The sequence below is a fragment of the Agelaius tricolor genome, unplaced genomic scaffold (genome assembly GCF_023055355.1).
Source record: "Agelaius tricolor isolate 1412-34295 unplaced genomic scaffold, bAgeTri1.0.p SCAF_7, whole genome shotgun sequence".
In the NCBI taxonomy this organism is placed as follows: domain Eukaryota; kingdom Metazoa; phylum Chordata; class Aves; order Passeriformes; family Icteridae; genus Agelaius; species Agelaius tricolor.
The window spans coordinates 6,846,443-6,857,592 of NW_027269267.1; positions in this window are offsets into that span (position 1 = coordinate 6,846,443).

Below are 11,150 nucleotides of genomic sequence, written 5' to 3' on the forward strand. Positions count from 1 at the left end.
GTTGTACTCAAAATTAGAATCATGCCTGTGGGTATTTAGAATGGAAGAATAATACCAGCTAATGACTTCAGAGTAACTAGTAAAATTACATCAGGGAGAGTACTTCAGATTTTGCAGATTGGCCAAATTTATATTGATGAGAAATACATAAGATTTAGCTCAGTAAAATGTAATGAAACCAAGCATATATTGAGGAAAGGGAAGGGTGCAGCTTATTTGTTGTGGAAATTTGTTAACTTTTTATTTCAGAGATAAATGAAACTCTGCTTTATGGAAATTTCTGGTTATTTTTCTAAAACATTGTTACACCTTTTGATGTAAGCAGTTATATGGTCTTGCAGATAGATTGCTTTAGTAAATTGAATTTATTGGAAGTTGTTTCTTCACAACAATAAATGCATTTCTTCACCAGGAGTCCACAAAGGCATATTCCTGTGCAGAAAGAACTCGGTTTGAAATGCGAAGGAAACCAGAAGAGTTGCAGTTCAGAGTTTTGTATAAAATTACTCCATCACTTTTCTGGCTGTTTTCACCTTTGTAACATCTTTTTATGTTCAAAGATAACTCACACCTCCCCTGAAGAATGCACAGCCCTTACCCTGGGCTGGCTCAGTGGGCTCCAGCACTCAGGTCACTGACAGCCATATTCTGCCTTGCCATGTGAGCTGTGATTCCTATCACACGTTCCAGTTCCTCCAAAAAGTACAACTGCTTCTCACTTCTCAGAATCTGGTGTAACTTTATCCTCAAGTTTCAGCAGAGTTTTGCTTTATCTAAAAGGGAGGGTGCTATAAATAACTTTTTGCTGTGGAACATATAAGAGACAGCAGTTTGGATCTTGCTATTAATTGCAAAGAGCCAAGAGGTTCAACATGAAAATAGGATCTGTATTGTGAACTTCCTAGTGAAGATACAGAATTTGGAAAGATTAGAATGGAATTAGTTGATTAAATAACTTATTTATTTATTAATAAAATAATTTGAGAACTTCTAGTAAAATACTGGATACTTCAATAAAAGTGTTACCAAAAAAAGGGAAATGCAAATTCAAACACACCCATGCTTTAATGAACCAGATAAATCTTCCAGGCAATCAGTGGATGCACAAGCACTAAAATAGAATGATATAAATCTCATGTTTAAAACTGGGCAGTTTACTCAGTGATTGAATCAAATTAAGAGCATGTGTGTGATGTTCTACTAGCATAGAAATGCTATAGGGAATGAACAAAAAGGTAAGCCTAATAATGTTATCCACAGAACATCTGAAAGGAAGCAGAACAGAACAACATGTTTTAACCAAACAGCCCACAAAGCAGGCCTCTTATGTATCAAAGCCAATTAGGACAGAGTCCAACAATTACAAAAGATATTTAGTCATAAAGAGATACCCAGCAATGTTTTGTCTTATCTCTGAAGCAGATCATTAAAGGCTTCCTGTCATATTTCTTCAGGACTTCTTTTCAGGAAAGTCTATTTACCTCTCCTCAGGAGGAGAATGGGACCTACCAGAGCACCTCTCTTGGCCCCCTCCCAGCCACCCCTGGGCTGCAATCCAGGCAGGGAACAAAAATCAACCTGCACCAGCAGAGCTCCGATCGCTGCCTCTGCTGAGTGTCCTCGTCACGCTGCACAACGTGGGCTCCAAATTCTGATCCATCCAAGCTGTGGCACACGGGCAGAGAGGCTTCTGGATGTACCAGGGAGTCATTGCAGCATGAAGCTGAGCCAGGAGTTCTGCCACAGCAGCAACTTGGGTGCTGCTGGCCTGGCACAGTCTCAAATTCCTGTTACAGGAATTGCCTGTAACAGTTAATGTAGGGAGAAGTAGGGTGAGCACCAGGTGAGGAGTTTCTCTTCCTGTCAACACCAGCTTTTGCTTTCATGTGATTTTCTATGTCTGAGCACAGTCCTTGAACAAAGCAACAGCAACTCTTTTTCCATTTGAAGGAAGTCTGGATGGAATAGGCCTCCAGCAGGTTATTGGGAAGACTTATTCCTGCATATATGAGAAATATAGAGGTAATTAGCCAGCCTGTATCCCAGACTGATGCCTAAAGGTTCCATTGTTTATTGATACATAGCAATATTTTAAAAACAACTTCTCAGATTAATGTATTTACATGCTCTCAGTTGGCTCTTGTTCTTTTTCTCCTTTCTTGGCCATCCTCCACAGACTTGTAATGGAAATCACTGCACAGTTGTCCCTCTCTACTCAGCCTTTGGGTTTCTAACTCAAAACTATCACTCTTTCAGGGGGAAATGTGTGTGCCCCACAAGTGTGTTTTTCCAGGCTTCCTCCTTGTCACTGTAAAAAATGAATGTAAAGCATGTCCTGCTGTTTGTCTAAGCAGGGAGAGAAATTGTGTCATCCTCCACCACAGACACTTCATTGCCACTTGACCTGTCCGCTGTTAAGTCCTATCTATAGGTAATCTGACTTTTTAATGGGAAGTGTTTTAGTTTAGAATAAGGCAGATAGTGTCAGTGTTTCTCATGCAGGTTTTTGCCCTCACTTTATTTCAATTTATCCTTCAATAACAAAACAACTGAATATAATATGGAAAAATCCGTTTATTTTCTGAAATTTAGTGAACTTCATCCAAGCTCAAAATCCTACAGTTACTTTTTGCATTTGCAAGTACACACTCAATAAAAATATTTTGACATCTAGACTGTCAGATAATCTGTGAGTAACAGTTACATCATTCAATGAGAGAGCTGTTAATTTCCAGAGTAATTTATTGGGAAAACAAAGCATTTACTGCAGTGAAATACACTACTGGATGCTAGAAAAGCTACAGAACATTTTTGCAAGTGAAGTAGTTGGTTTCAGAACATGGAATATTCCCTTGTGACAAAACCACAGGAAAATAAGAGATCTTTGCCAGCAAACATCACTGAAGAGAATGTACCTGCAGAGAGTGCAGTGGTCACAGACCTCCAGGAAGCTTTAGGATCCTCATGCAGAAGGATCTAATGCATGGGACAGAGAGCAGGAGTGCTCAGGGTCATACCCCTTACAACAGACTCGTGGGGCACAAAGGTTCACACACCAGGTGCTTTACCTGGAGTGGTTTTTAAAAGCTGGAGGAGTTCTCAGCACTGTGGTGCCGTGCCCAGACCCAGGCGCTGTCTCTGGGCAGAGGTGTCGGCTGGCACAACCCAGTCATGGCTCTGGAGTTCCACAGTGCTTGGTTTTACATCCTCCAGTTCTGCTTCACTGCCATTTCTCACTTGCCTTTGTCTCCTTGCTGTAGGGAAATGTCAGAGCATTTTGTGTAATGATGGTGGTGATCATTCCCAGAGCACCCAGAGGACTGAATTCCAGGTTTTGTGTGATGCTGTTGGGTGGTGTCAGTCTGAGGCTACACAGTGTGTGTGCCTTTCATCTGGCATAATTTGTGTCTCATATTGACTTACACATAAAATTTAAGTTAGGATTGTGGCTTCTTGGAAAGAAAACAAGGGATTCTTCATGCATTTGATTGTGTAATTAACAAATAGTAAATTGTCACCCTGCTTGCTGCTGTTGGCAGTGATGACAATAAAAGTCAGGATTTTTGAGGAATAAGCAAGACCACGTCATGGAGGAAAATCAGCAACTTTATTCAGATTATTCAGCCCTTAAAGAAAGGTGTTTGCAGCATGGGCAATCTCAGCTTTCAAGGTCCTCTTAACTCTGCCCTGTCCATTTAGCCCACCAAGGCTCACCGGAACCTTCCCGTGGTGGTTGATGCCACTCGTGGTGCTCTGGGAGCTGCTTCTTCCAGAGGCTTTTTTCCTGTGCTTTCCCTGATTCAGGAGATGTTCTCCCTTTTCAGACAGAATAAGCCATGAGATCCAGGGAATGAAATAATTTTCTGAGCTTCACACGTTCTGGGACACTTTTACAAATTACAAAATAAAATGTCTAAGACACCATTGTAGATTGTTACACCTTATCTGATCTATATCAACCTTTTATTCCATTGTCATTTTTAGTCGAAAGACAACAAATTATTGTGGAACTTCCTTCTTTTATCATTTTCATTTGTCTTCAGTGAAACTGAAAAATTACAAACTCTTGCCCTATTCATCTTTATTTACCTTTCTTGTTTGTTTTTCTGCATTTTTTTTCTGAAGCAAAACAAAAGAGGGGGAAAGAGAAGGCTGAGGGTAAAAGGAGGAAAGGAAAGAAAACCAAAACTAAGGAGGAAGGAAAAGGTTTTGATCCTTTTTTATTGATATTTTTCACTTGAGAAAATACCCTATTTAAAGGGTTTACAGTTATCCCATACAGAATAAGAGTAGTTTTGTCTTTTTTTAAAAATTCTCTACCATTTCTAAGTAAATTAGCACAGCTCTACCCAGGTCAGTCGAGGACAAGCTACACAAACTTTACCCATTGTATTAGCCCATACTTAATATGTTTTAAAATACTTCATACAAGGTCTGGTGTCTAAGTTAGGGATTGAAGGGCTTTAGCCTTCCCTTCTGTCTCCTCACTCTCATATTTTGCTCAGAGTCTTACTGCCTCAGACTTGGATTATCAGCCCTTTTTTGTCATTAAAGCATCCAGCATATTAGAACCTTTTGTATAAATTATAAGAAATTTAAGCCAAATTCAGCTAAAAAAATTACAATATTTTTGCAAAATCATAGCCAATTTTAAAAAGAAGCAGTTCAAGCTTTTAGAAGTGCATTCTGGATGTTGTTGTGATTTATGTGCTGTCAATTATTTTTGTATGTATTGAAAAAACCTGTCAAGTTTCCATCTCACATTTCATAAATCAGGTTCTTCTGTATACAAAGCACGTGTCAGAAATCAGTATCTAAACAAGATGCCAGTTGGCTTCTCCATGTGGCAGCTTGTAAACAGAAATATTTGGGGACTGCGCATTTATGACATGCCATGTAATGTCATGTATAAACAGCAGTTACTGGAAAATGCTCTGTTCCTCTACATTGCTAATGAGGTGATAAATCATGCTTGCATTGCTATATCACAGTTCAGCAGGTAGAACTTTCCAAATTCAGGTGGTGGTGGTGTTTTTTCAAATAGGAGAACTGAGAGGTTAAATATTTTATTAGTGACCTACCTGTGCATCAGTGATGTGTCAAAACTGACGTGGTGTTTTGCACATTTGTCTTCAAGTTATTTGGAATTTTTTTTTCCCCTTTGTTTTGGTCAGAGACAAATTCTGGTTGTACTGAAATCAGTGAAGCACTTCCATCTAATGTCAAAGGGATCAGGAATCTGCTGTCAAGGACAGGGGAAGCCTGCTCAGGGTGATCTAAAACCTGGCCCTTGCCAAAAGGGGAAGTCCTGGTGTTGCTTCCACCCATGGCCATATTTCTGGTTGCATCTTTCCTGCAGGATTAGTGATCCAGGTCTGGGCCCTCCAACACAAGAAAGACATGGACCCGTTGGAATGAGTCCAGAGGAGGGTCATGGAGCTGGCCAGAGGGCTGGAGCACCTCTGCTGTGACAGGGGCTGAGAGAGCAGGGGCTGTTCAGCCTGGAGAAGACTCCAGGGAGACCTCAAAGCCCTTCCAGTGCCTAAGGAGAGCCTACAAGAGATCTGGAGAGGGGCTTTTACAGGGGTCTGGAGTGACAGGACAGGGGGGAATGCCTTCAAACTGAAAAAGAGTGGATTTAGGAAGAAATTCTTTACTGTGAGGGTGGTGAGGCACTGGCACAGGGAAGCTGTGGGTGCCCCATCCCTGGAAATGTTCGAGGCCAGGCTGGACAGAGCTCTGAGCAGCCTGGGGTGGTGGAAGGTGTCCCTGCTCATGGCAGTGGTTTGGAACTGGATGGTCTTTAAGGTCCCTGCCAACCCAAAGCACTGTGTGGTTCTGTGATCACAGGGCTGGGCAGAAAACAGGGCAGTTTGCTGACCCACCTGAAGAGTATCACAGGAAAGAAACAATCCTTGTGATAATTAGTAGGGCAAACAGTGTCAGCTGCTGTTGACAAAGTGCAGGCTCCAAGGTGTGAATCAGCATCCACGGGATTTGAATTCAATACAATGAGAAGACAGAAGGCACCACTGCTAAGGGATTTTATTCCATGAAAACCAAAACAAACAGGACAGGTCTTGTGGAGAAAATGTAAAGGCATATTATTACATCTTCCCAATAGAAGCGTAGCTGGAAAAGGCTAAAGCAAATTGTATTTAAAGCACAAAAGCTCGAGCAGGATGAGGAGGAAGATGGGATGAACTGGAAGCAGTTGTTACCTGGCTGCTGCTCTTTAGATCAGCACTGGCAGTGTGGAAGGTTTCAGGCAGGGCTGGGGAGCACCAACAGCCCAACATATCACTGCAGGACTTGGAAGCATCCAAAACCCCCAAGCATTTTTATTGTTGCTTAGTCATCAATGCAGATTCTTTTAACATTTTATCCATTTTTTGATTGTTGTCAGGCCTGCAAATAAACATTTATAGGATGCTCTATGAAACCATTTGTTTTTCTTTTGCTACTATGTCTAGCAAAATAGTCTGGCCTTTCTGTTCATGTGTCTTATTAATTTCTTGTGCCAAATTTGCAAAATCAAATACAAAACAATAAAAAGCCAATTAATGAACTGTACAAAGGTAAGTAGCTTCCTACTGTTGTGACCAGGGGGTGAAAATGCTGGTTTTATCCCCATAAATCAAAGTAATCATGCAAATAGATGAACCTTAAATCCTTAATTTGTTTTCAGAGCTTTCAAAATCTCACTGTTACTTTCAGCCAAACATAAATTAATAATGGTTCTAAATGCCTGTAGATTATTTAATTAAAACAAAGTAAATTCATTCTCCATTCTCAGCTAAGTAATACAAAACAGACTTTGTAGGGTGAAGACCAGAACTGGAGTTCTGACTCTAAAATTTCTTTATCTCAAGAATTTTAATAAATTCTTTATTGTTTCCTTCCTATTATAATTACACACTCTGTGGTATTTTCTCTTTATAGTACATGTCTGTAATTCCAAATTATATTTCCATCCAAGGTTTGTGGAGGAGTTTTGGCAGCTGAAATGTTCTTTTGCTGCTTTATTAAGTTGGACTGTTTGCCTGCAGACTTTCTGTGGACTTTTGCAGTTCAGACTTATTTAATTGATAAATAGTTTTGCATAGAATTTGTATTCCCAGCCATGCACCCTTTGCCCAGCTTCTTCTGTAATTATTTCAAAAGGAGGAAACTGACAAGTCATTTAGGAAATAAGGAAGGAAGCTGATTATTATCATGAATTGCCAGAATTAACATGAATTCTGACATGCAAACACCAGAAGAATGCAATAATGCAAATGCAGACTGAAAAGAAGAAATTGCAGCTCTCCTGGCCAGGTGTGACTGGGTCCTGCTAAGGTGATGGGATCCAGGACAGAGCTGCTCCAGGGGAGGGACAAGCCTGGATGACAAAAATGCTGGATGAAACCTGAAGCAGCATCAGACAAGTGTATACAAAAAAACACAAAAAAAGACAAAAAACAAAACCAACCCAAACCAATGAGCAGCAGAGATGACCCATGAGACCAGCCTGTATTGCCTTGTTTTCACTTTTGTGATCACATTTGAAATACTAATTTCAGTTTCATCTCATTAACAGAAAAATAACTAGGGGATTTACAAAAGATCAGAAAACTGATAGGGAGGTTAAAAGTCATTATTTCATCAGAAAGATGTTTTAAAAAACCACCCAACATGAAATTGTTACTGATTATCCTAATTAGCAGTCTCTGGAGGAGTGGCATGGAGTTAGTAAGTTCCCTAAGGTTTGGATCCCAAGGGTTTCACATTATGTGTTTACAGTTTCAGGGACTAAAATTGTCAGCAAAAGAAGGGAATATTGATGATGTTTCTTGTGCTTTCTGGTTATCCCATTCCCAAAATTTATGCAGTAGTATGTATGTATTGTAGTATGCTTCTGCATACTACATGCTTCTGCTGCTTTAAATATTCCAGACTGATGTACAATTGAAATATATAAGCTAAGCAAGCCTTACTGCATCAGGAAGGGATCTAGAGGGCAACTCATTAAATAAAATGAAAGGATATATATGAAATTTGAAAATACAAGATTCAGGCTAATTATTAGCAAACATTTAGCTGCTGATGTCTACATGGCAGCATAAAGCATTCCTTTGAACATTTAAACTAAATAGGAAGAGACATGGAAAAATCAGTGATTCATTTTGTATTGGTTGGATGTATTAGGATGACTAATAAAATAAGGCTTTAGTATCTAAAATCTGTACTTCATCCTTCTGAAACTGCACATACAGCCATGCAAGGGATAGAGGAATTTGACCCTGTAATTGGTAGAATCCAATGACTTCAATTTGTCAAGAAAACACCAAAGCACTCTCTGCTGCATGAGAATGAAGACTATAAATAAGTAATGTATTTATTTTTAAATAAATGGGAATGAGTAAATTTTCCCATATACCTAAATGCTCATAAATCATTGTGATTTACTGTGTCAGTCTCTTTTTTCAGTTCTGCAATCTATTTCAGTTCACTTTAAAGGCTCTATATATGGGGAGATTGACTACAAGAGTTCCAATCTCTGGAAATCCAAATCTGCCAGAAAAAAATGTTTGGAGGCCGAGCTTACCCCTTTACCTCCAGGAGGAAGTGGTAGCACTTTTAATCAGTCATTGTTCTCAACCAGAGCTGCATTCTGCTTGTTACCCCAGGGTCTGGGGGATGCAGCCCTGCCTGTGCACAAAGATGTGTGTTGAGGATTTACTGGAAGGGGTGCAAGGAGCAGGGCTCAGCAGTAACATTTGGTGGCGTTGATGTGTGCTGGGGTTTTTCACAAACAGGAATTTTCTTCTCACCTTTACTATTTCCCACCCTGATGCTGCAGAGCTGCTCAGTTGGAGTAGGCATAAGAAGCACCAAACAGGGCATCAGTCAGTGCTCCTGCTGACCAGAGTGCTCAGGGACACTGGAGCAGAACTTCTGCCAGGTGTTCCAGGTGGCCAAGGAGGCCAATGGCACCTGGCCTGTGTCACCAATAGTGTGGCCAGCAGGACCAGGGCAGTGATTGTCCCCTGCACAGAGCACTGGTGAGGCCACACCTCCAATCCTGTGTCCCGTTCTGGGCCCCTCAATTCAGGAGGGACATTGAGGTGCTGGAGCATGTCCAGAGAAGGGAACAGAGCTGGAAAAGGGCCTGGAGCACAAGAAAAGGAGGGTCCCCCCCTCAGGGGGGACCTCATCCCTCTCTACAATTCCCTGGCAGGAGACTGTAGCCAGGGTTTGGTCTCTTCTCCCAGGCAAACAGCAACAGGATGAGAGGACACAGTCCAAAGTTGTGCCAGGGCAGGTTTAGGTTGGACATTCGGAAGAATTTCTTCAGAAATTCTTCTTTCACAGAAAGGGTGATTAGACATCAGAATGGGCTGCCCAGGTAGGAGGGGGAGTGACCATTCCTGGAGGTGTTCAAGGAAAGACTGGACGTGGCACTCAGTGCCATGGGCTGGGTGACACGGTGGTGACTGGTCACAGGTTGGACTCAATGATCTCAGAGGTCTTTTCCAACCTAATTGATTCTGTGATTCTGATTCAGCTTTACAGAGTGTTTTCTATAAAAAGCTCTTTTTGATGTCTCAGTTTCATTCTGCTCATTTTCCATATCAAAGCCAAAACTTTCTTTCCCGGCAACTCTTTCATTTCACATCAGTTTGCAGCACAGTGAATTAACTCTTCCAAACCAGGAGTCGATAATGTCTTGCTTCAGGAGGTGCCTAATCACTGTGATGAATTATCCTAAAAAAATGAGAGACCTTTACAGATGACATTTTCATTTGCAGTGAGTTGAAGATGGATTTAGCAAACAGCTGCTTTTCACAAAAGCCAGGATTTGTCATCTTATTCTTACATCAAGCATAAAGTAGTTATTTTATATAGGGAATTATGAAAGAGACAAGTAATTCTGGACTATTGATCTATTTTTCTGCTTGGAGGTTATGAGTGAAAAATCTTTTGCTGTTTTGTTTTTAATTCAGATGTCATTAGTATAGAGCTTGCTCTAGGATCACTATGAAAGAAATTGATATAATGCCCAAAGTGCTGCAAAATATGCCTCTTTCCCAAATAAAAATAAATGGAAGTTAACAAAAAACCCCCCCAAAACCAAAACAACAACAACAACAACAACAAAAGGGGTTTGGTAGCTTAGAAACCAGAATGTTTTACAGTAGCAAGATCAATCAAATGCCGGCCTAAGACATTGAAGAATTGTACTTAATACTTTAGACATAAACAGCCTAACTACAGTGTAAATATTAATTATTACCCCTGCCTTCTAAAGGATCTATTTGCACTTATTTTCTTTGACTAGAATAATAAAAAAAGCTCAGTTTTATGTGTAGTATAAATGTACTTTTTCTGATTTCACAACAGTTGCCTGTAGCCATTTAATATTTTGCTGTGATTGAGACCTCTCCTCATTTTCACTTCCAAAGTCCTATTGACTCCATGGAACAGTAGCGTGTTGTGTAACTGTGAAAATTAGCACAGGCTCTGATGCTGTAAATAGCATTTGCACTAAAAAGTGGAACATGACTTGCTTTATTTATACCCAAGTAATCGAGAGTGCTTTGTAGTAATTTCTACTGTATGTTTTTCTATATTTAGAAAAACAGCTCTGTGTCTGTTATGAGTAAGAAACTGCAGAAATCTTCCAGCTCAGAGCAGGTGCTTGCAGGTTTTTGCCTCTCTGCTGATTTACACGGTGCCAGAGTGCTCAGTGGCCGAGTCCCCTCCCAGCACCCAGCATCCCAAGGTGCCCAGCTGAAGCCCTTGGATGCTCCTGCCTCCCTGGATCACATCATGCTCCCATTCCATCCCCTTTCCTGCTCCTCTACTGGACTTTGCTGCCTGCTTCAATTTTTTTCACCTGAAGAGCAGAAACATTTTGGCTTTCTAATTTCACTACTTTCTTAAATAATTCTTTCATTTCCCCTTTATGGTTGAGTTATTCTAAATGTCCATTTGAACCCAGGCTAGAAGATGTTTTGGTCTGGTCAGAGGAGCTGGGTGTAGGGTCAAGTCCAACAGAGCATTCCCATTCATTCTTTCAGTATTGTTATTACTTGAGCTACTTTAACCACAGCCAAGTGCTAGACACAGACACTGTCCAGGAATCTCAGTGTGAGTAAAGAATTTAA